The following is a 25,931-nucleotide window of genomic DNA, read 5'->3' as shown; positions in this document are numbered from 1 at the left end:
GCACTGACAGAATGGTGTTCCTCTATTGCTGACAGTACGCCACTGTCAGCTGGGCTTCCAGACTCACCTGATCTGAGCTCCAGCTTCCTGAACTGGACTACCAGGACTTCTTGTTCGCTACAGCTCACAGCAACCAGGTCCAGGCTCCCAGGATGCTCATCCATGCCCAGCTATCTGCAACCGCAAGTACTCTGCTATAGAAAACCAATTACTAAACGCTGTTCTCCATACTTGCCGATTGCTTCCAAGTTATGTTCATTGCTATGCTAATCTTATCAAGTACTATGGAGGTTCACTAAAGTCTCAACTAAAGCTTTCATGTTAAAGTTCATTGCTATAGATATCAATTACTATGCTCTGCTCTCCATGCTTGTCGCTTTGCTTTCAAGGCTGTGCTCTTTGCTAAAGTACTAAGGAGTTTCACTCTAGTCTGATCTGGAGCTCACATGTTATGCTCACTGCTATAGATACCAATTACCTGCATTGCTTTACATGCCTGACGTTTGCTTCCATGCCTGTGTGCACTGCTGATACTATTGAGTACTATAGAGCAGTGGTCATCAACCCTGTCCTGCAGGGCCCACTAACAGGCCAGGTTTTATGTATTACCTTGGGGAGATGCAGTCTAGAATACTGCAATCACTGAGGAGCAAATGATATCAGCTGTGATGTATTTCAGTTATCTTGCAAACCTGGCCTGTTAGTGGGCCCTGCAGGACAAGGTTGATGACCACTGCTATAGAGCACCCCTAGTGTCTCAACTACAGCATTCAAGTCTATCTTCACTGCTACAGATATCCTCACCATTGTGCTCTGCCTATGATGTCGGTTACTATTAGTACTAACCATTGAACTAGGATATGTAGACTAATTTGTCCATAAGGAACCCAGTCCTGTCTGTACAATACCAGTAACACTGAGTTCACTCCTGACCCCTAGTGTGCAGTCCCAGTAATGTGTCTACTCTTATACCAGTAATCGCTATACCAGTTCTCTACCAGTAATACCAAGATTTACTTTTATGTTGCTTATGCTGGAATAAGCACTATTTACTTTACTGAGGCTGTGATGATAGAACCCAAACTCTTAACTGAGTTAAGAGTGAAACCTGGGTTCGAACCTGAGAAGTCTCCGCAGTTGCGATCCATAAACCTGAATCGAATTTGGCGTAACGTTACATAACCCAACCTGTCTCCACACCAACCAACCTGCTCCAGTCTGCTTGCATGCCAGCTGAACCTGATAACCAGCCTGATTCTGCCAAACCTATACCTGCTCTCCGGCCAGTGCCTCCGCCTGAAGTTCTTGTATGCCAGCCTGATGTTCCTGTGCCAGTTTTCCAGCCTGACATTCCTGTGCCAGTTTGCCAGCCTGATGTTCCTGTATGCAAGCCTGATGTTCCTGTATGCCAGCCTGACTTTCCTGTGCCAGTTTGCCAGCCTGAAGTTCCTGTGCCAGTTTGCCAGCCTGAAGTTCCTGTGCCAGTTTGCCAGCCTGAAGTTCCTGTGCCAGTTTGCCAGCCTGAAGTTCCTGTGCCAGTTTGCCAGCCTGAAGTTCCTGTGCCAGTTTGCCAGTCTGATGTCTCAGCACCTGCCTTCCAGTCTGATGTTTTGGTGCCTGCCTTCCAGCCTGATGTTTCGGTGCCTACCTTCCAGTCTGATGTCTCGGCGCCTGCCTTCCAGTCTGATGTCTCGGCGCCTGCCTTCCAGTCCTATGTCTCAGTACCTGCCTTCCAGTGTGATGTCTCAGTACCTGCCTTCCAGCCTGATGTCTTGGCGCCTGCCTTCCAGCCTGATGTCTTGGCGCCTGCCTTCCAGCCTGATGTCTTGGCACCTGCCTTCCAGCCTGATGTCTTGGCGCCTGCCTTCCAGCCTGATATCTTGGTGCCTGCCTTCCAGCCTGAGGTGCCAGAGCCAGTTTGCCAGCCTGAGGTGCCAGAGCCAGTTTTCCAGCCTGAGGTGCCAGAGCCAGTTTGCCAGCCTGAAGTGCCAGAGCCAGTTTGCCAGCCTGAGGTGCCAGCTGCCCAGCCTGTTGTTCCTGTGCCAGCCTCCCAGCCTGTTCCAGTGCCAGCTGCCCAGCCTGTTCCAGTGCCAGCTGCCCAGCCTGTTCCAGTGCCAGCTGCCCAGCCTGATGAGCTTCTGCCTGCTGCCCAGCTCGATGACCCGGAGCCTCTGCCCACTGCCCAGCTCGACGACCCGGAGCCTGCTGCCCAGCCCGATGACCCGGAGCCTGCTGCCCAGCCCGATGACCCGGAGCCTGCTGCCCAGCTCGACAACCCGGAGCCTCTGTCTGCTGCCCAGCTCGATGACCCGGAGCCTGCTGCCCAGCTTGATGACCCAGAGTCTGCTGCCCAGCTTGATTTGCCCCTGTCTGCTGCCCAGCTTGATGTGCCTGCTACTCAGCTTGAGATTCCTGTGTCTGCTACCCAGCTTGATGTACGTTTTGCCCAGCCTGAGATGTCTGTACCCGCTGCCCAGCTCGAGCTGCACTTTGCCCGGTTTAAAGTCATGAATCTTCCTCCGGCCCAACCTGATGTGACTTTATCCGCTGCCCGGCTTGACACCATGGACTTTCCCCAGCAACAGCTAGTTGGAGCATCCGGAGGCCGCTCCTTTGATGGGGTACTGTCAGGAAAGGTTCCTCCCGCTGGTGATACTGCCTGGTATTTGGCGTGCAGTACTGTGGTCCACCACCAGGTGTCTCCTGGCAGTCTGGAACTGCCAGGGGAGCTCTCCCCTGGTGGTATTATGTGATCCTTGGGCTGCAGTACTGGCGTCCACCAGCGGGGGGTTCTTGGCAGTGTGGGGCCGACATCTCCTGCGATCAGGCGTCACCTGAGCCTGATTGCAGGAGATGTGTATAAATACCAGGCAGTGACAATTAGACCTTGCCTTGATATCTTTCTTGCGCCCTGATCCTGAAACCTGTACCTGAACCTGAACCTGTACCTGAACCTGGAATCCTGGAATCCTGTGATCCTGTACTCTTTGCTCTGTACCTATACCTGTTCCCCCTGTGATCCATCCATCCCCTCCTTGTCCTGTTTGTGCTCCCTTTCCCCTGCTGTTGACCTCGCGTTTACGATCCTGGCCTGGCCATGTTGGGATTTCGGCTGTCCCTAGTACATATTAGTCTATTACTGTTATTATTTTTGGTTTCTGTTGGTGTTGGTTACTCCAACCAACACCAACACTCCGTTTTTGGAGGTTGTTATTTTAATTTATTATTTCACTATCCTTAATAAACCATATTTTCACTTAAAACACGTCTGGGTTTGCTCTGTTGCAGTCCACACAATTCTGATCACATCTGATTCATGACAGCTATACACACTGCTCCTTCACCGCTCCAAAGATGCAGCTAGTAGGACCTTTTTTACCGTCCTGCTAGCGCACTAGGGGCTTTCAAACTGGAGACACAGCAGCAGGTGTTTCACGTCGGTTTGCAGGCACTATTTTTAGCGCAATAGTACCTGCAAAACGTTGAAAAAATTGATATACTGTATATATATATATATATATACTCCTCACTTAACGACCAGGTTCCATTCCAACGACCAGCTCGGTAAACAAATTGATTATTAAACGAGGAGCCACAAGTAATCAATATTTAAACCATTAAAAAGGTGTTGGTACTGCGCTGGTATAATAATGTGATATCAAAAAAAAAATTTTTATTATTTTTTAGAAAAAAAATTTTTTAGTTTACCCAAAAAAAATTATTTTTTTCTATTTGACCCCTATAGTGATATAGTGCTAGATCCAGTACAGTGATGTACGTGATGGGTCACTATAGAAACAGCTCTTGTGAACATATGTACTAGCGTGATGCTATGTGCATATGCTGTGCCATCAAAAATAAATAAATAAATAAATAAATAAATATGGCTACCCCAAATGATGTGCTTGTGAAACAATATTCCAAAGTGCTATAAGTGAGTCTATAAACTATTATGAATATACATGCACAAGTGTGCGAACATATAAATAATGAATAATATTATTAATATATAAAAATAATAATAAGGTGCGTTGGTGCCAAAAATTAGTTTTTCACAATTCATGTGCATTCATGCTGCAACACGTCCCCAATTATGGGTAAGCGCCAGTTCACAAATTCCAGTCCAAACAGAAAGTGTTGCTGAGTTTAAATCCTGGTGCTATATTTCATGCATACAGGGTGCTGTCACTTCTTCCACCCGACAAAGATAAGTGCTACCACCACCAACTGCTGAAATGCAAACTCACCAGACCCCAGCTGGTAATGTGCCTCAAAAACTTATTCCGTTAAAGTTGGTGAGTCCTCTCAGGATGTTCCTCAATGCCTCAAAGAAACCAAGGGGCTCATCATGGTGAAATACGTTTAAAAAAATGGTTAATTAAAATTCATAATAAAAAACTACTCACAAGAGAGGTGCTTTAAAACCAGCACCTGGTGTCTTTGGCAGTGTCAGTCTTTTAGACAGCCGCTGACCAGCTTATCGTACGAGTGCGTTCCTGGCTCCTGCTGTACCTGTGGTCTCACTGGTTAAAATTACACTCCCCCTTGCGCTGTCCACATAGCTTCATACGCGTTTCGCAGTTTTGCGTCTTCAGAAAAGCTGGTGGATGATTTTGCTGTCACTGTATTTATCCCCTCTGTCAAATTGCACTTACTGGCCAAACAGGAAGTGGCTGCGCCGCCATCTTTACTATACTGGAAGTGGCCCGGCGGCCATCTTAACTCCTGTATACTGGCCAAACAGGAAGTGGCTGCGCCGCCATTTTTACTATACCGGAAGTGGCCCGGCGGCCATCTTAACTCCTGTATACTGGCCGTGTATTACCTCTATTGCTAAGTGTTTCCCCGGGACAAATTATGTGTTTATTGGTGCAGCTGCTAAGCGCCATACTGCCCCAAATCCTCACTATTTTTGGCGTCATAACGCTGCTGATATCCCTGGTTTTCCTCCCCTACGTTCCCTGTAGCCCGGAAGTGCGGGGACCCGGATGTACTGGTGCCGCCATTTTAGTATCTGGCATAGGGTTTATATAATGTGGGATGGCTGGACTCCCAACCATTTCCACAGGAAGTGCCCAATCGGCCATCTTAAGTCCTGTAGGTGACCTTTCCTGCTGTATGCGTCTGTGCCTGACGCTGCCATAGGCACCTTACAGATGAACATACAAAATTTATATATTACTATTCATTGCCGTAAATTGTTAAAAAGCATTCATAAAAGATCAATAATCAAGTACACTCAAATGCAGGGTTTTTTTGTCATATAGAGACATTCTATCTATATTGTATGGGCCAATTAATATTTAGTATGACAATTCCTTGCAATAAAACACTGTCATTAAAAATGGAATTATATATCGAAAAAACTTGTTGTCGGTGCGTTAATAATCTAGAAGCGTCTAAATTATGTATATTATTAAAATTATTAAAATTAGGAAACCAGGTGTGGGTGTATACTCAGGTTAATTTATATTTATGCCTGCGCTAGTAGTCCTCCAAAAAACAATTAACGTCTAATTCTACATTCATCCCTTTCGGTTTGAGTGTATCCATTTTAAAAATCCATTCGGTTTCGTTGTGTGAAATTTCCCTGCGCATATTTAGGTTTCTCCAGTTCTGTTCAATTTTGTCAATTGCGTAAATTTTTAACTTACTAGGGTCTCTATTGTGCTTTTGTCTGAAATGCAACGAAACACTATGGTGGATGAACCCCTTTTTTATATTTCTAATATGTTCACCCATACGTACTGACAGTTTCCTGGTGGTTCTGCCCACATACTGTATGCCACACTCGCATTCCAGCACGTAGGTGACATGCGTACTACTGCACGTAATGAGTTTATCTATTTTGAATTCTTTTTTATTAGCATGGGATGTAAAATGGCTGACCTTCCTGGGCCCTTTAGTGATGCGACATGGTTTACACTTCCCGCATCTATAAAATACCTTCTGGTCAAAAAAAGTAGTCATTTTCTTAGGTGGGTCCGGTACGTTTTTTACCAAGGTATCCCTGATTCTTCTGGCTCTTCTGTATATACATTTTGGCTTAGCAGGTAAAATTTTATTTAGATCTGCGTCTCCCCTAATGATGGGCCAATGTTTGGTGATGATTTTTTCAACCGCTCGATAATCCGCACTGAAGCCCGTCACGAAAGTGACATCATTTGTTTCTGGTGGTTTGCGTTCCTTATCCTTCAGCATCTCGTTACGGTTCATGGAATTTACTTGTGATCTTGTTTTCTCCAGCCTGTTTCGCTCATATCCTTTCTCAACGAATCTGTCAATGAGGATATTTGTTTGCCGCTGGTAGTCATCCGAAGAATTGCAATTACGTTTGATTCGGATGAACTGCCCCTTTGGTATAGCCTGTTTCCACTGGGGATGGTGGCAGCTTCCGTACGGGATATACCCATTTCGGTCCGTTTCCTTGAAATGCGTTCTCGTGTGAAGTTCTTTCCCATTTTTAAATATTTCCAAGTCCAGAAACTGCGTAACCTCTGTTTGGATGTTGGTCGTGAATTTGATTCCATAATTATTGTGGTTAATATGCTCAATGAAGCCTTTCAGCTGTTCATGGCTACCCTCCCACACAATCAAGATGTCATCAATGAACCGTTTGTATGCTTGGATTTGCGGCCAGCTTTTCCCAAAAATGTCTTCACTTTCCCATTTATTCAAGAATATATATATATTGGCCCATCATTAGGGGAGACGCAGATCTAAATAAAATTTTACCTGCTAAGCCAAAATGTATATACAGAAGAGCCAGAAGAATCAGGGATACCTTGGTAAAAAACGTACCGGACCCACCTAAGAAAATGACTACTTTTTTTGACCAGAAGGGATTTTATAGATGCGGGAAGTGTAAACCATGTCGCATCACTAAAGGGCCCAGGAAGGTCAGCCATTTTACATCCCATGCTAATAAAAAATAATTCAAAATAGATAAACTCATTACGTGCAGTAGTACGCATTTCACCTACGTGCTGGAATGCGAGTGTGGCATACAGTATGTGGGCAGAACCACCAGGAAACTGTCAGTACGTATGGGTGAACATATTAGAAATATAAAAAAGGGGTTCATCCACCATAGTGTTTCATTGCATTTCAGACAAAAGCACAATAGAGACCCTAGTAAGTAAAAAATTTACGCAATTGACAAAATTGAACAGAACTGGAGAAACCTAAATATGCGCAGGGAAATTTCACGCAACGAAACCGAATGGATTTTTAAAATGGATACACTCAAACCGAAAGGGATGAATGTAGAATTAGACGTTAATTGTTTTTTGGAGGACTACTAGTGCAGGCATAAATATAAATTAACCCGAGTATACACCCACACCTGGTTTCCTAATTTTAATAATTTTAATAATATACATAATTTAGACGCTTCTAGATTATTAACGCACCGACAACAAGTTTTTTCGATATATAATTCCATTTTTAATGACAGTGTTTTATTGCAAGGAATTGTCATACTAAATATTAATTGGCCCATACAATATAGATAGAATGTCTCTATATGACAAAAAAACCCTGCATTTGAGTGTACTTGATTATTGATCTTTTATGAATGCTTTTTAACAATTTACGGCAATGAATAGTAATATATAAATTTTGTATGTACATCTGTAAGGTGCCTATGGCAGCGTCAGGCACAGACGCATACAGCAGGAAAGGTCACCTACAGGACTTAAGATGGCCGATTGGGCACTTCCTGTGGAAATGGTTGGGAGTCCAACCATCCCACATTATATAAACCCTATGCCAGATACTAAAATGGCGGCACCAGTACATCCGGGTCCCCGCACTTCCGGGCTACAGGGAACGTAGGGGAGGAAAACCAGGGATATCAGCAGCATTATGACGCCAAAAATAGTGAGGATTTGGGGCAGTATGGCGCTTAGCAGCTGCACCAATAAACACATAATTTGTCCCGGGGAAACACACTTAGCAATAGAGGTAATACACGGCCAGTATACAGGAGTTAAGATGGCCGCCGGGCCACTTCCGGTATAGTAAAAATGGTGGCGCAGCCACTTCCTGTTTGGCCAGTATACAGGAGTTAAGATGGCCGCCGGGCCACTTCCAGTATAGTAAAGATGGCGGCGCAGCCACTTCCTGTTTGGCCAGTAAGTGCAATTTGACAGAGGGGATAAATACAGTGACAGCAAAATCATCCACCAGCTTTTCTGAAGACGCAAAACTGCGAAACGCGTATGAAGCTATGTGGACAGCGCAAGGGGGAGTGTAATTTTAACCAGTGAGACCACAGGTACAGCAGGAGCCAGGAACGCACCCGTACGATAAGCTGGTCAGCAGCTGTCTAAAAGACTGACACTGCCAAAGACACCAGGTGCTGGTTTTAAAGCACCTCTCTTGTGAGTAGTTTTTTTATTATGAATTTTAAATAAACATATTTTTAAACGTATTTCACCATGATGAGCCCCTTGGTTTCTTTGAGGCATTGAGGAACATCCTGAGAGGACTCACCAACTTTAACGGAATAAGTTTTTGAGGCACATTACCAGCTGGGGTCTGGTGAGTTTGCATTTCAGCAGTTGGTGGTGGTAGCACTTATCTTTGTCGGGTGGAAGAAGTGACAGCACCCTGTATGCATGAAATATAGCACCAGGATTTAAACTCAGCAACACTTTCTGTTTGGACTGGAATTTGTGAACTGGCGCTTACCCATAATTGGGGACGTGTTGCAGCATGAATGCACATGAATTGTGAAAAACTAATTTTTGGCACCAACGCACCGTATTATTATTTTTATATATTAATAATATTATTCATTATTTATATGTTCGCACACTTGTGCATGTATATTCATAATAGTTTATAGACTCACTTATAGCACTTTGGAATATTGTTTCACAAGCACATCATTTGGGGTAGCCATATTTATTTATTTATTTATTTTTGATGGCACAGCATATGCACATAGCATCACGCTAGTACATATGTTCACAAGAGCTGTTTCTATAGTGACCCATCACATACATCACTGTACTGGATCTAGCACTATATCACTATAGGGGTCAAATAGAAAAAAAAATAAAAATTTTTTGGGTAAACTAAAAAATTTTTTTTCTAAAAAATAATAAAAAATTTTTTTTTGATATCACATTATTATACCAGCGCAGTACCAACACCTTTTTAATTTTTTCACCTAAACCTCATAGAAGGTTTATACAGCACTGCAGCAGGTCAATATAGTATTATTTAGAACTTATTTTTGCGCCGGTGACAATCACTTTTCCTAAATATTTAAACCATTCCTAACTACTGTACTGTATTGTGAAAAAAAAATACTTTATTTTTTTAATTTGTACAAAACACAAACTAAAATTCTGTACTGTACTGTTCATTACAATAATGTATAGCTCTGTACTGTACTGTACTGTTCAATACAATAATGTATAGCATGTTGTTCGGGTGGGGAGAGTGGTCGTTAAACAGATAAGTCGTTAAACGACAAAGATTTTAAATATGAACTAGAAAATGCATTTCCTGAGAAAAATGCGCATGGGAATGCTGAATTGCTGAGCCCGCGCCAAAGCCATTCACCATAACCACTACACTATCTTTAGGACACACAGCTCCTTTCTCTATCTGCAAAGTAGAGAGTATCCTGACTTCCTGGTCGCCCCTCCCCTCTCAAGAGGTTTCCCCCCCCCCCCAGGTCAGTGAGGAGGAATATTGCACTGAGGTAAGGAAAGCTATTTAGGGAAAGAAATACCATTACAAACGCTTTTAATTCACAGACCAAATACATGAATTAAGCCTTCAAACAAAACTTAATAAATCCACAACCGTACATGCGATCGATACAGCGACTACACCGTTTGAAACACAAGGCTTTTGTGAACGCATCGATATGAAATTTATGTTGATAAACTTAAAAATGTGGGCATGTCAGCCATTTAAAAAAGAGTGTCTTTGTGCGTTTTGCTGGGAAATTTTTTAGACGTTTTAACATGAGAGTCAATGACAGAAAATTTGGTACACTTGTCCTTTAGAAGCTCCACGAACTAAAAATAAAATGCGTATCACAAAACTGATCACATTGCCTGAAACCAGACAAAAATACCTACGTTTTGATATATAAATTGTGTATGACAAGTAGATCTTGTGGGCGTGAGAGCAATTTGTTTCCCCTTTTTTTAAAGATAATTTTTTTTTCAATGATCTGTGCTGTAAAGGTCACATGACACACTCTAAAACACCTTCCATAGGAATTCATTATAACCGATAACATTTTCTGAAAAAATCACTAAACGTAGATTGCGTTTTCACAAAAACTGTAAAAGATATCAATCTAAAAAGTCATTTTCGGATAGCTGAATATTTTGTGACCGTTTTAAAGTTTGTTTGGTGTCTGTAAGTGAAAGTATGAAGGAGAAGAAGCATTTGGCATCACATGAGATTTTAAGGGGTAAAAAGCATGTTCTCATTGACTTCAATGTTAAAAAAAGTGTCTAAAAGCTTAATATTTTAAAAAGTATAAATAGTACAAAAAAACTTGAAGAAGTCCCATCGTTAGCTGAACGAGATGAACATTTTAAAAGTTGAATGGTCTCAATAGCTGAAAGTATGCAGAAGTTACGCAGAGCCAAAAAACGTACGGAATAAAATTAAAAATAAAACTAGAAAATGCATTTCCTGAGGAAAATGCGAGTGGGAATGCTGAATAGCTGATTTGCTGAGCCCGCACCAAAGCCATTCACCATAACCACTACAGTATCTTTAGGACATACAAGCAGTGTTCCTTCAGTACTTATAAAGCCTAATATCACACAGCTCCTTTCTCTATCTGCAATATAGAGAGTGTCCTGACTTGCCTGGTCACCCCTCCCCCTCAAGAGGCTTTCTCCACATGAGGTGGGGGAGGAGGACTGCACTGAGGTAAAGAAAGCTATTTAGGGAATCAAAATACCATTAGAAACGCTTTCATCCACACACAAAATCAGTTATCGAAGCCTTCAAACAAAACGTAATAAATCCACAACCGTACATGCGATCGATACAGCGACTTCATCGTTTGAAAGACACGGCCCTTGTGAACGCATCGATATGAAATTTATGTTGATAAACTTAAAAATGTGGCCATGTCAGCGATTTAGAAAAGAGCGTCTTTGTGTGTTTTGCAGAAACATTTTTTAGACTTTTTAACATGACGGTCAATGGGAGGGAGTTTGAGGCACTTGTCCTTTAGAAGCTCCTGGAACTAAAAGTCAAATGCCTATAGCAAAAATAATCACATTGCCCGAAACCAGACAAGCATAGCTACGTTTTGATATATAAATTGTGTATGACAAGTAGATCTTGTGGGCGTGAGAGCAATTTGTTCCCCCTTTTTTAAAGATAAAATATTTTTGTGGATGATCTGTGCTGTAATGGTCACATGACACACTCTAAAGCTGCTCCATAAAAACACATTATAACCGATAACATTTTCTGAAAAATTCACCAAACGTAAATTGCGTTTTCACAAAAAACGTAAAAGATATCAATCTAAAAAGTCATGTTTGGATAGCTGAATATTTTGTGACCGCTTTAAAGTTTGTTTGGTGTCTGTAAGTGAAAGTATGAAGGAGCTGAAACTTTTGGCAGAACGTGTGTTTTGAAGCAGGAAAAAGGATGTTCTCATTGACTTCAATGTTAAAAAAAAGTGTCTAAAAGCTTAATATTTTAAAAAGTATAAATAGTACAAAAAAACTTGAAGTCCCATCGTTAGCTGAACGAGATGAACATTTTAAAAGTTGAATGGTCTCAATAGCTGAAAGTATGCAGGAGTTACGCAGAGCCAAAAAACGTACGGAATAAAATTAAAACTAGACAATGCATTTCCTGAGGAAAATGCGATGCGTGGGAATGCTGAATTGCTGAGCACGCGCCAAAGCCATTCACCATAACCACTACACTATCTTTAGGACACACAGCTCCTTTCTCTATCTGCAAAGTAGAGAGTATCCAGACTTCCTGGTCGCCCCTCCCCCCTCAGGAGGTTTTCCCCCTCCCCCCCAGGTCAGTGAGGAGGAATATTGCACCGAGGTAGAAAGCTATTTATGGAAAGAAATAGCATTACAAACGCTTTTAATTCACAGACCAAATACATGAATTACGCCTTCAAACAAACCTTAATAAATCCACAACCGTACATGCGATCGATACAGCGTCTACACCGTTTAAAACACAAGGCTTTTGTGAACGCATCGATATGAAATTTATGTTGATAAACTTAAAAATGTGGCCATGTCAGCGATTTAGAAAAGAGAGTCTTTGTGTGTTTTGCAGGAACATTTTTTAGATTTTTTAACATGAGAGTCTATGAGAGATAATTTCAGGCTGTTGTCCTTTAGAAGCTCCAGGAACTAAAAGTAAAATACATATCACATAACTGATCACATTGCCTGAAACCAGACAAGCATAGCTACGTTTTGATATATAAATTGTGTATGACAAGTAGATCTTGTGGGCGTGAGAGCAATTTGTTCCCCCTTTTTTTAAAGATAATATTTTTTGTGGATGATCTCCACTCTAAAGGTCACATGACACACTCTAAACCTGCTCCATAGGATTACATTATAACCGATAAAAAAATCACTAAACGTAAATTGCGTTTTCACAAAAAACGTAAAAGATATCAATCTAAAAAGTCATGTTTGGATAGCTGAATATTTTGTGACCGCTTTAAAGTTTGTTTGGTGTCTGTAAGTGAAAGTATGAAGGAGTTGAAACTTTTGGCAGAACGTGTGTTTTGAAGCAGTAAAAAGGATGTTCTCATTGACTTCAATGTTAAAAAAAAGTGTCTAAAAGCTTAATATTTTAAAAAGTATAAATAGTACAAAAAAACTTGAAGTCCCATCGTTAGCTGAACGAGATGAACATTTTAATAGTTGAATGGTCTCAATAGCTTAAAGTATGCAGAAGTTACGCAGAGCCAAAAAACGTACGGAATAAAATTTAAATTAAAATTAAGAATAATAAAAAACGAATATCAATACTGGGAATGCTTATTAAAGCATTCCCACTAAATATCAATACTGGGAATGCTTATTAAAGCATTCCCACTAATTAAGAACTAGACAATGCATTTCCTGAGGAAAATGCGAGTGGGAATGCTGAATAGCTGAATTACTGAGCCCGCACCAAAGCTATTCACCATAACCACTACACTATCTTTAGGACACACAGCTCCTTTCTCTATCTGCAAAGTAGAGAGTATCCTGACTTCCTGGTCGCCCCTCCCCCTCAAGAGGTTTCCCCTCCCCCCCAGGTCAGTGAGGAGGAATATTGCACAGAGGTACAGAAAGATATTTATGGAAAGAAATACCATTACAAACGTCTTTTAATTCACAGACCAAATACATGAATTAAGCCTTCAAACAAAACTTAATAAATCCAGCGACTTCACCGTTTGAAAGACACAGCCCTTGTGAACGCATCGATATGAAATTTATGTTGATAAACTTAAAATTGTGGCCATGCCAGCGATTTAGAAAAGAGCGTCTTTGTGTGTTTTGCAGGAACATTTTAAAAATTTTTAACATGAGAGTCAATGAGAGTGGTTTTGTCGCTCTTGTCCTTTAGAAGCTCCTGGAACTAAAAGTCAAATGCCTATCACAAAACTGATCACAGACAAAAATACCTACGTTTTGATATATAAATTGTGTATGACAAGTTGATCTTGTGGGCGTGAGAGCAATTTGTTCCCCCTTTTTTAAAGATAATTTTTTTGTGGATGATCTGTGCTGTAATGGTCACATGACACACTCTAAAGATGCTCCATAGAAACACATTATAACCGATAACATTTTCTGAAAAAATAACTAAACGTAAATTGCGTTTTCACAAAAACCGTAAAAGATATCAATCTAAAAAGTCATTTTCGGATAGCTGAATATTTTGTGACCGCTTTAAAGTTTTTTTGGTGTCGGTAAGTGAAAGTATGAAGGAGAAGAAGCATTTGGCAGCGCGTGTGATTTGAAGCGGGAAAAAGGATGTTCTCATTGACTTCAATGTTAAAAAAAGTGTCTAAAAGCTTAATATTTTAAAAAGTATAAATAGTACAAAAAAACTTGAAGAAGTCCCATCGTTAGCTGGACGAGATGAACATTTTAAAAGTTGAATGGTCTCAATAGCTGAAAGTATGCAGAAGTTACGCAGAGCCAAAAAACGTACGGAATAAAATTAAAATTAAAATAATAAAAAACGAATATCAATACTGGGAATGCTTATTAAAGCATTCCCACTAATTAAGAATAATAAATTTACGGATATCAATACTGGGAATGCTTATTAAAGCATTCCCACTAATAAATTTACGGATATCAATACTGGGAATGCTTATTAAAGCATTCCCACTAATTAAGAACTAGACAATGCATTTCCTGAGGAAAATGCGAGTGGGAATGCTGAATAGCTGAATTACTGAGCCCGCGCCAAAGCTATTCACCATAACCACTACACTATCTTTAGGACACACAGCTCCTTTCTCTATCTGCAAAGTAGAGAGTATCCTGACTTCCTGGTCGCCCCTCCCCCTCAAGAGGTTTCCCCTCCTCCCCAGGTCAGCGAGGAGAAATATTGCACTGAGGTAAGGGAAGCTATTTATGGAAAGATAAAAAACAAAAAGCTGCGCCAAACTAAATTAAGTAATAAACCCCTACTTAGAAAAAGCAGAGATTAGCAGAAAGTCCAAAAGAGTCCTTATGCTCATAAGCAGAAGCTACTGATGTCATTTTCAAAACATTCAAAGACAATGGTTCCTTAAGATGTTGCTAGTGCTGAAAAGGTGGATCTTTCAATCACCCGGTGACATGTATACATATCGTGAAGTCCCTCCACCGAGAATAATGAGCCTCTTACCAGATGGCAAGTAACCAGAGCAGTTGGCTATAGCCCAGCCACGGCCTTTGGGTTCCCCAGGGATCACAGGTAAAAAGCCAGCAGCGTCACGACCGTTTTGAAATCAATCGCTCCAATGCAGGAAATTGTATAAAAGAAAGGACGCATATAGCGTAATACCGTTGGGTAACAAGTTTTAATAAAAAGTAATGTACTTACAGCAAGTTGAAATAAAAACAGCAGGTGTTTTAAAATGTAAATGCCGGCCGGCATACAGGAGCCCTCCTCCCGAGCGTGGTGACGTCACTGGCGTAGCCTCCCAAATGCGTTTCGTCACAAAGGGGACGTTCTCAATGGGGGTAGGGCTTTCGGCAGTGAGACACCATTAAATAGCTGCCACTCAATATGAAAGGCAGCTCAGTGGATGCAGAAAACGCCATTTGTAATATGGGTAATTGCCCAAACCAGGAAGCGCGGCGCAACGCCTCCAGGAGATTAACGGCAATCAGTAAAAGGCTAATCATGAAAAAAAACTAATTCATTAGTTACCCGATGTATCACCGATCGAATTTTAAACAAATTCGATCCAAGCGAAACCATATGTTTACTTAAAAAAACAGATAAACCCAGAAGGGGAGAGGACGATACATCCCCTCAAGGATTATGACCTGTCCTGCAGGGATTTAATCAGGAATTAATAATGCAATTAGTTGTTTAAAAGTAAAAAACCTGTGCTATCTGACAGGATAGGGAATCCTCCCAGAAAACGGTATAATATTAGGTATAGGGGTACAATAAATAATCAAATGAAAAAAACTAGTAAATTGTATGACAAAATGTGTAACTACATATATAGTCACATCATTCTGATATCTCCCTAAACTGAAGTGTTGTGCATAGAGAATCAGTGAGACCCTATCCAATTTTCAATAAACAATCATTACTTATATATAAAAAATTACTTTACATAAAGGTGATAAGTGAAAAAAAAATTTTTTAAATGAAAATAAGGGTAATCAACCCCATAATATGTGTAATTAGCAGCAATAAATATAATTGCTATGTGCAATAATTTCCAAGTGGAAAAAATGACCATATAGGTCTATTAAAGTGAAATTCTTTAGATATGACAAAAAGAAATTCACAAGAAAATTTCCAAATATATTAACCCTTCCCCTATATGAAAGAAAAAAGAAAAAATACATTTAATACTAAATTTGTGAAATTTTTTTTTTATCTATTATATATAAATATACCCGTGTATAAATTAATAAGCAGCAAAAAAACAAAAGAAAACGAAAAAAAAGGAAGAAGAAAGAAAAACCTCTACCCCCAATGGTGCCTTTTGCAAAGAGTTCACATTTATGCATTATTAATAAAGGCGTTGACATCCGTGTCAATGTTTAGACCAAAAGGAGTGTAAGATTTTAACCGATGTATCCATCCCATCTCCATCTGGGATATATCCCTCACTAGATTACTCCCCCTCCAATGGGGTTTGAACTTATCAATTCCCAGAAATAGAGTGTTGGCAGGATCTCGGTTATGTTTAAGTCTATAATGGTTAGACACTGAATGGTCTTTAAAACCAGCCAGTATGTTGGTAATATGCTCGTTTACCCTTATTTGAAAAGACCTTTTGGTCCGGCCCACATATTGTAGGCCGCACGGGCATTGAACCAAATAGACCACCCCAGTTGATGCACAGGTTATGCATGGAACAATTTTAAATTCCTTATTCGTAACTGTAGAGGTGAACGTTGTAACACACCTCTTGGTATTAGTGCTCAAAGAACAGACTCTACATCTCTTACATTTGTAATACCCCTTCAGTTGGTCAAAAAAACCTCTACCCCCCGTGGGGGGATCAATCACGTTGAGTGAGATTTTATTCCTCAGGGACTGGACTCCCCTAAAAATTATTTTAGGCCTAACAGGCAAAATATCTTTCAGCACAGGGTCATTGGTTGCAATGTGCCAATGTTTACGAATCAAATGGGAGACAGACCTGTGCTGAACAGAGTATGATGTAATGAAGGGTGCGCAATTCAAATATTCCCCACCTTCATCTTTCTTTTTATCAACTAGCAAGTCCTTCCTGTCCATGGCAAGGACCTGATTTAGGGACTGCTCTAATTCTTCCTGATCATAGCCCTTCTCCAAAAAACGATCGGTAAGTGTCCCTGCTTGAACTGAAAAGTCCTGAAGATCTGTGCAGGTTCTTCTCAACCTCAAGTATTGACTTTTAGGGACTCCTTTAATCCAAGGGGTATGATGACAACTATCGGTTGGAATAAAGGCGTTACGGTCTGTGTCCTTAAAATATGTAGACGTAACGAAACTACCAGCGTTAATTCTAACATTTAAATCCAGATAATGGACACTGGTCTGGCTGGCCTCAAATTTTAACTCTATTCCCCTCTGATTGGAATTAAGCCTAGAGATGAAGTTAATAAGGTCATCATGTTCGCCAACCCATAGGAGGAGGATGTCATCGATATATCTCGCCCAAAGGGCAATCTGGGGGGTGTCCCCTACATAGATGACATCCTCCTCCCACTTGGCCATAAACAAATTGGCCAAGCTGGGGGCATATTTGGCCCCCATGGCTACTCCCGTAACCTGTTTATAAAAATTATTTTCAAACCAAAAATAATTGGATTCGGCTGCGAATTTCAACAACCCCATAATAAACTCCACCTGTTTAGTCAGTAACCCTGAATCCCTCAAAAGAAAATGATGGACTGCCTCCAACCCCAACTCGTGGGGAATGATGGTATAAAGGGACTTGACATCAATGGTAACCATCCACATGTCCAAAGTGGGTGGAATACCAGATAGAATGTTCATGATGTGTTTAGAATCCCTAACATAAGAAGGGATTTTCTTTACTAGGGGCTGTAAATAAAAATCAATATATCTGCCCACCCGGGACGTGATCGAATCTATACCACTCACTATAGGTCGTCCCGGGGGGCAGATGGGGTTTTTATGAAGTTTAGGGAGGTAATATATCGTCGGAGTTAGGGGGGCTTTGGGTATAAGAAAAAGTTTCTCTTTGCTGGTGAGTATACCCTCAAACACACCCCTTTCCACCAAGATCTCCAAATCCCTCTTATATTTACTTTTAGGGTCATTGGGTAGAATGGAATAAGTGTTGGTGTCATCGACAATGTTATGCATTTCCTTCAGATAATCAGCCTTGTCTAGAACAACTATGCCCCCCCCCTTATCTGCAGGTCTTATAACTAATTCTTTGTTGGTACATAAGGAATCTAATCCTTCCTGTAGGGTCTTATTGAGTTTAGCTTTCTTAATATCCATCGCCTCCAAATCTCTCAGTAGAACATCCCTGAAAATTTTCAGGGATGGTGCCAGTCCACCGGGAGGGTTAAATAAAGAGGCATTCGATAGGCCCGAGTGAACGTACCCATTTCCAGAATATTGACTGGTAGAAGGGATACCCGCCATGTATCTCTTAATATTAATTTTTCTCACAAATTTGAGGACAACCATGTATGTTCCAAATTTATTGAGACTCTGAGGGGGTGCGAATTTAAGGCCTTTATCCAGTATAGATTTCTCAGAGTCTGTCAATGTTCTGGAACTTAAATTAAAAATACCTCTACCTTCTATGTTTTGGAACGCTTGGGCTGTCCTGCGTCTCCTCCCCCCTCTAATGCCCTGCCTCTTTTGCCCAGCCTTTTGGTGCCTTGGCTGGGCCTGTGAAAACCCCAATTCCGGGAGCCATTTTGAACTATAGAAGCTCCAGAAGGGGCAGGGGCATTATGGGATGGATAAGGAGGAGGTGCAAACCAAGCTCCTCCATGGGGGACAGAGAAGCTATTAATTTGAGGTGTCTGGTATTCTTCAGGGCCATCCATATCACGTAGGGGAAAAAAGGCATTATTGGTGGGGATATTATACTCCCACCCTAGCCCCGATTCAGGCTGAAAATACACTGGAGAGGGGTAATCGCCCTCCCCCATTTGTCCCTGGCGCCAATTACTGATATTATCCGAGGGATGGCTTGGTCCTCTTTGGCCTCCATATCCCCATCCCCTACCTCTAGGCGCTTGATAAGAGGCTCTAGGGGGCTGACTCTGAAAATAGTTAGCTCCACCTGGAGGAACAGCCAGATTATGACTATAGCCAGAAGCTCCCTGTAGGGGGCCACTAGCATATGGTGGTCTGAGGTTGGGTCTAGATGTTGTTAGACGACCCTGATTTTTTGAAGGGGATCCCTTGAAGGGCCCTTGCCCTCTCCTGGGGAAAGCTCTACCCGGGTGATTGAAAGATCCACCTTTTCAGCACTAGCAACATCTTAAGGAACCATTGTCTTTGAATGTTTTGAAAATTACATCAGTAGCTTCTGCTTATGAGCATAAGGACTCTTTTGGACTTTCTGCTAATCTCTGCTTTTTCTAAGTAGGGGTTTATTACTTAATTTAGTTTGGCGCAGCTTTTTGTTTTTTATGTTTATTGTGTACTTCGCACGTTAGCTGCTGCCTTAAGATCATTGTGTTGCAGCACAGTTTTTTTGTTTTTTCTTATTTATGGAAAGAAATACCATTACAAACGCCTTTTAATTCACAGACCAAATACATGAATTACGCCTTCAAACAAACCTTAATAAATCCACAACCGTACATGCGATCGATACAGCGACTTCACCGTTTGAAAGACAAGGCCCTTGTGAACGCATCGATATGAAATTTATGTTGATAAACTTAAACTTAAAAATGTGGCCATGTCAGTGATTTAGAAAAGAGCATCTTTGTGTGTTTTGCAGAAACATCTTTTAGACTTTTTAACATGACGGTCAATGGGAGGGATTTTGAGGCACTTGTCCTTTAGAAGCTCCTGGAACTAAAAGACAAATGCCTAACGCAAAACTGATCACATTGCCTGAAACCAGACAACAATACCTACCTTTTGATATATAAATTGTGTATGACAAGTAGATCTTGTGGGCGTGAGAGCAATTTGTTTCCCCTTTTTTTAAAGATAACTTTTTTTTCAATCATCTCCACTCTAAGGCCCCATATACACGAGAGGATTTATCCGCAGATACGGTCCAGCGGACCGTATCCGCGGATAAATCCTCTCGAGGATTTCAGAAGATTTCTATGCGATGGCGTGTACACACCATCGCATTGAAATCCGCGCTGAAATCCTCTGGCGATGACGTGTCGCGCCGTCGCCGCTATTATGACGCGACGACGGGCGCGACGCTGTCATATAAGGAATTCCACGCATGCGTCAAATCATTACGACGCGTGCGGGGAATCCCTTTGGACGGATGGATCCGGTGAGTCTGTACAGACGAGCGGATCCATCCTTTGGGATGGACTTCAGCAGATGGATTTGTTGAGCATGTCAGCAAATATTCATCTGCTGAAAATCCATCCCAGGGGAGATTTATCCGAGGATAAATATCCGCAGGAGTGTACACACCATAGAATCTATCCGCTGAAACCCATTTGATGGGATTTATCTGCGGATAGATTCTATGGTGTGTACGGGGCCTAAAGGTCACATGACACACTCTAAATCCCTTCCATAGGATTACATTATAACCGATTACATTTTCTGAAAAAATCGCTAAACGTAAATTGCGTTTTCACAAAAACCGTAAAAGATATCAATCTGAAAAGTCATAGCCGGATACCTGAATATTTTGTGACCGCTTTAAAGTTTGTTTGGTGTCTGTAAGTGAAAGTATGAAGGAGCTGAAACTTTTGGCAGGGCATGTGATTTCAAAGGGAAAAAGGATGTTCTCATTGACTTCAATGTTAAAAAAAGTGTCTAAAAGCTTAATATTTTAAAAAGTATAAATAGTACAAAAAAACTTGAAGAAGTCCCATCGTTAGCTGAACGAGACGAACATTTTAATAGTTGAATGGTCTCAATAGCTGAAAGTATGCCGAAGTTACGCAGAGCCAAAAAACGTACGGAATAAAGGAGAAAAATAACTAGAAAATGCATTTCCTGAGAAAAATGCGCGTGGGAATGCTGAATTGCGGAGCCCGCGCCAAAGCCATTCACCATAACCACTACACTATCTTTAGGACACACAGCTCCTTTCTCTATCTGCAAAGTAGAGAGTATCCTGACTTCCTGGTCGCCCCTCCCCCCTCAAGAGGTTTCCCCTCCCCCCCAGGTCAGTGAGGAGGAATATTGCACTGAGGTAAGGAAAGATATTTATGGAAAGAAATACCATTACAAACACCTTTTAATTCACAGACCAAATACATGAATTACGCCTTCAAACAAACCTTAATAAATCCACAACCGTACATGCGATTGATACAGCGACTTCACCGTTTGAAAGACACGGCCCTTGTGAACGCATCGATATGAAATTTATGTTGATAAACTTAAAAATGTGGCCATGTCAGCGATTTAGAAAAGAGTGTCTTTGTGCGTTTTGCAGGAACATTTTTTAGACTTTTTAACATGAGAGTCAATGACAGAAAATTTCAGGCACTTGTCCTTTAGAAGCTCCTGGAACTTAAAGTCAAATGCCTATCACAAAACTGATCACATTGCCTGAAACCAGACAAACATACCTACGTTTTGATATATAAATTGTGTATGACAAGTAGATCTTGTGGGCGTGAGAGCAATTTGTTCCCCCTTTTTTAAAGATAATTTTTTTTTTGGATGATCTGTGCTGTAAAGGTCACATGACACACTCTAAATCTGCTACATAGAAACACATTATAACCGATAACATTTTCTGAAAAAATCACTATACGTAAATTGCGTTTTCACAAAAACCGTAAAAGATATCAATCTAAAAAGTCATTTTCGGATAGCTGAATATTTTGTGACCGCTTTAAAGTTTGTTTGGTGTCGGTAAGTGAAAGTATGAAGGAGAAGAAGCATTTGGCAGTGCGTGTGATTTGAAGCGGGAAAAAGGATGTTCTCATTGACTTCAATGTTAAAAAAAAGTGTCTAAAAGCTTAATATTTTAAAAAGTATAAATAGTACAAAAAAACTTGAAGTCCCATCGTTAGCTGAATGAGACAAACATTTTAATAGTTGAATGGTCTCAATAGCTGAAAGTATGCAGAAGTTACGCAGAGCCAAAAAACGTACGGAATAAAATTAAAATTAAGAACTAGAAAATGCATTCCCTGAGGAAAATGCGAGTGGGAATGCTGAATTGCTGAGCCCGCACCAAAGCCATTCACCATAACCACTACACTATCTTTAGGACACACAGCTCCTTTCTCTATCTGCAAAGTAGAGAGTATGCTGACTTCCTGGTCGCCCCTCCCCCCTCAAGAGGTTTCCCCTCCCCCCAGGTCAGTGAGGAGGAATATTGCCCTGAGGTAAGGAAAGCTATTTATGGAAAGAAATTCCATTACAAACGCCTTTTAATTCACAGACCAATACATTAATTACGCCTCCAAACAAAACGTAATAAATCCACAACCGTACATGCGATCGATACAGCGACTTCACCGTTTGAAAGACACGGCCCTTGTGAACGCATCGATATGAAATTTATGTTGATAAACTTAAAATTGTGGCCATGCCAGCGATTTAGAAAAGAGCGTCTTTGTGTGTTTTGCAGGAAAATTTTTAAAATTTTTAACATGGACGGTCAATGAGAGTGGTTTTGTCACTCTTGTCCTTTAGAAGCTCCTGGAACTAAAACTAAAATACGTATCACAAAACTGATCACATTGCCTGAAACCAGACAAGCATACCTACGTTTTGATATATAAATTGTGTATGACAAGTAGATCTTGTGGGCGTGAGAGCAATTTGTTCGCCCTTTTTTTAAAGATAATTTTTGTTTTCAAAGATCTCCACTCTAAAGGTCACATGACACACTCTAAACCTGCTCCATAGGATTACATTATAACCGATAAAAAAATCACTAAACGTAAATTGCGTTTTCACAAAAACCGTATAAGATATCAATCTAAAAAGTCATGTTTGGATAGCTGAATATTTTGTGACCGCTTTAAAGTTTGTTTGGTGTCTGTAAGTGAAAGTATGAAGGAGCTGAAACTTTTGGCAGAACGTGTGTTTTGAAGCAGGAAAAAGGATGTTCTCATTGACTTCAATGTTAAAAAAAAGTGTCTAAAAGCTTAATATTTTAAAAAGTATAAATAGTACAAAAAAACTTGAAGAAGTCCCATCGTTAGCTGAATGAGACGAACATTTTAAAAGTTAAATGGTCTCAATAGCTGAAAGTATGCAGAAGTTACGCAGAGCCAAAAAACGTACGGAATAAAATTAAGAAGAAGAATAATAAAAAACGAATATCAATACTGGGAATGCTTATTAAAGCATTCCCACTAATAATAAATTTACGGATATCAATACTGGGAATGCTTATTAAAGCATTCCCACTAATAATAAATTTACGGATATCAATACTGGGAATGCTTATTAAAGCATTCCCACTAATAATTTTATAAAAAATAAATGGATTAACATATAATATTGAAAAATTATTAAAAAAAAGGGGACATATAAAAAGTAATGGAAAGTGGAACGAGGCCGAAATTGACAGGATATTTTGTTTTATTAAAGATGATGTATGCTTGGTGAACAATAAAAAAATAGCTTGTGCAGCTTTCCATTGTAATACTGCTCCCTCAGGCTCAGTCCTGTATTGTGCTCATATGGGCTTAAGGCTCAGCTTGTGAATGTAAAATTAGTCTTGCTGGATCTCAAAGCTGACGCCACGCAAAGGAATGACATGTAAATGCACAACTTACGGCATGAAGAGCGTGCCGGGAAAGTGGAACTAAGTGTGCATGTGCCGATAAAAAGGACAGATTAAACAGAAAGAATGCGTTGTACACAGAGTAACCAGTTCACTGGTTTGAAATGCTTGTAATGACAGAAATAGGAAAGGATGGGTTTACAACCGCTTTAAAGCTAGTTTTTAAATTATTAAGACTATGCATACATTTTCATCACAGTTCATGTTTAATAACTTCTGAAAGACACAACAATAAAGAATAAATTGACTACTTTGTTTAGAGCCATTGATGTTTAAACTCTTCAACAAGGATTTTAAAAAATCCTCTTTCAACAATTTGACTTTCCAAGGACAGTATTTCTACCACAAATTACAATAACATTTTAGAAATGAAGGATATATATATTATAAGTGTTTATACTCTTGAAATTGCTTATTCAGCTTCCTTTCAACAAACAATAAGTCTTATAAGTCTTCATAGGTGCTAGGCACCAACCCATGTACCCTAACATAATACTATACCTGAATCAAAGTATTTTAATAGCTAGTTCAGGCTTGTACTGGAGGGTCATGGTCGAAAAAATAAAATGAATATTACTGCATAAATGTCAGCTGGGGAATACTCATTGTAGTGTTAACACTTTGCTACCCTCCCAAATCAGAACACGCGCCCTCTTTTTACATCCTGGAGCACATTTTTTAAGTTGGTGAATGTCAAGGATAAGAATAATTGTTGCTAAGTGTTTCATTTAAGCACATGTCGCCTACAATTTGACCATAAATGTGTAATTGTGCAAACTGTTTCAATGAGCTCAGAAACCAAACCTTTTTTATGATTTATAAATTCGTAAGAACAAGAAGACAGTCGCATAAAAGATGTGTCTATGAAGGTGAAAGGTAAATTATCAGCTGGAATGGATCAAGTATCATACACTGATTTCCTTGACAAAGTATATTTCAGACTGGCTTATTCTTAAATATCTGTTGTGTGTGGATATCAAAACCCCACAGGAAAAAAAAAAGAAAAAAAGCATTGGGACTTTTCAGGTGCTTTTTAGAATCATACCAAGTAAAAAAGTTTGCTTAAAGTGGATGGGCCAGATTCAGAGAGACTTACGCCGACGTATCAGTAGATACGCTGTCGTAAGTCTGAAAATGCGCCGTCGTATCTATGCGCTCATTCTTAAAATGAGCTACGCCTGAATGTTGCCAAGATACGACCAACGTAAGTCTCCTACGCCGTTGTATCTTGGGTGTATATTTACGCTGGCCGCTAGGGGCGTTTACGTTGATTTACGAGTCGAATATGTAAATGAGCAAGATACGCCGATTCACGAACATACGTCTGCCCGTCGCAGTAAGCTACGCCGTTTACGTAAGGCGTTTTTCCGGCGTAAAGATAAACCACCAAAAAGATGGCGCAGCCCATGCAAAGGTATGGACGTCGGAAGTGCCGTCGGATTTTACATAGTTTACGTAAGTCGTACGTGAATGGGGCTGGGCGTAAGTTAGGTTCACAACGTACGCATTGAGCCGTTGTATCGTAGGGAGTATTTGCAACGTGATTCTGAGCATGCGCACCATACGAACGGCCCTTCATTTACATGGGGTCATGGTTAATTTAAATGTAGCACGCCCACTACCTGCCTACTTTGAATTAGGCGGGGTTACGCCGGCCTATTTTCGCTACGCTGACGTAACTTACGGCGTAGTGCAAATGGGATGTGCTACGCCGGCCAAAAGATACGCCGATCTCTCTGAATCTGGCTAGGTATAGCTTTTATTTATGCATATAATACAAAAAAAGGGTAATAAAAGATAAAACATGTATAAAACCAGCAAAATTTTGATCTAGAGCTGTCGACACATGTACAGCTATTTTACACAATCATATCATAAATACTGTATATTGTAGACCAGTCAGAGCAAATCCCACCTATATAACATTCCTCATAACCCTATATAAAACCTATACAATTACCTTTTGATGAGGAATAACGGGTCTGCCTTATGGGGTGTAGGTACATTTCTTCAATGCCATTTTCAGGCTTTTACAACCATCAGGAAGTGGTGGAGAACTGTTCTAAAAATAATTTCATTTAATTAGGAACTGTGGAGTACAGTTCTAAAAAAAAAATCAAAGCAGACCTTCAGTCACTTTTTCAACTTTTCATCTATTAAATCTGCTCTTGTTGTTTAACTTTGTATAGTAATAATAAACAAAAATTCTGCCAGTAAAAACTTATACTTCCTCTTTCTTGTCTGGTCATTAGCCTAGGACAATGACATCATGCACAGCTCTCACTCTTGTGAGTGTGCCAGGAAGGAAGGGGGTGGGTGA

The sequence above is a fragment of the Rana temporaria genome, chromosome 9 (genome assembly GCF_905171775.1).
Source record: "Rana temporaria chromosome 9, aRanTem1.1, whole genome shotgun sequence".
NCBI classification, from domain to species: domain Eukaryota; kingdom Metazoa; phylum Chordata; class Amphibia; order Anura; family Ranidae; genus Rana; species Rana temporaria.
This window is presented reverse-complemented; position numbering follows the sequence as displayed.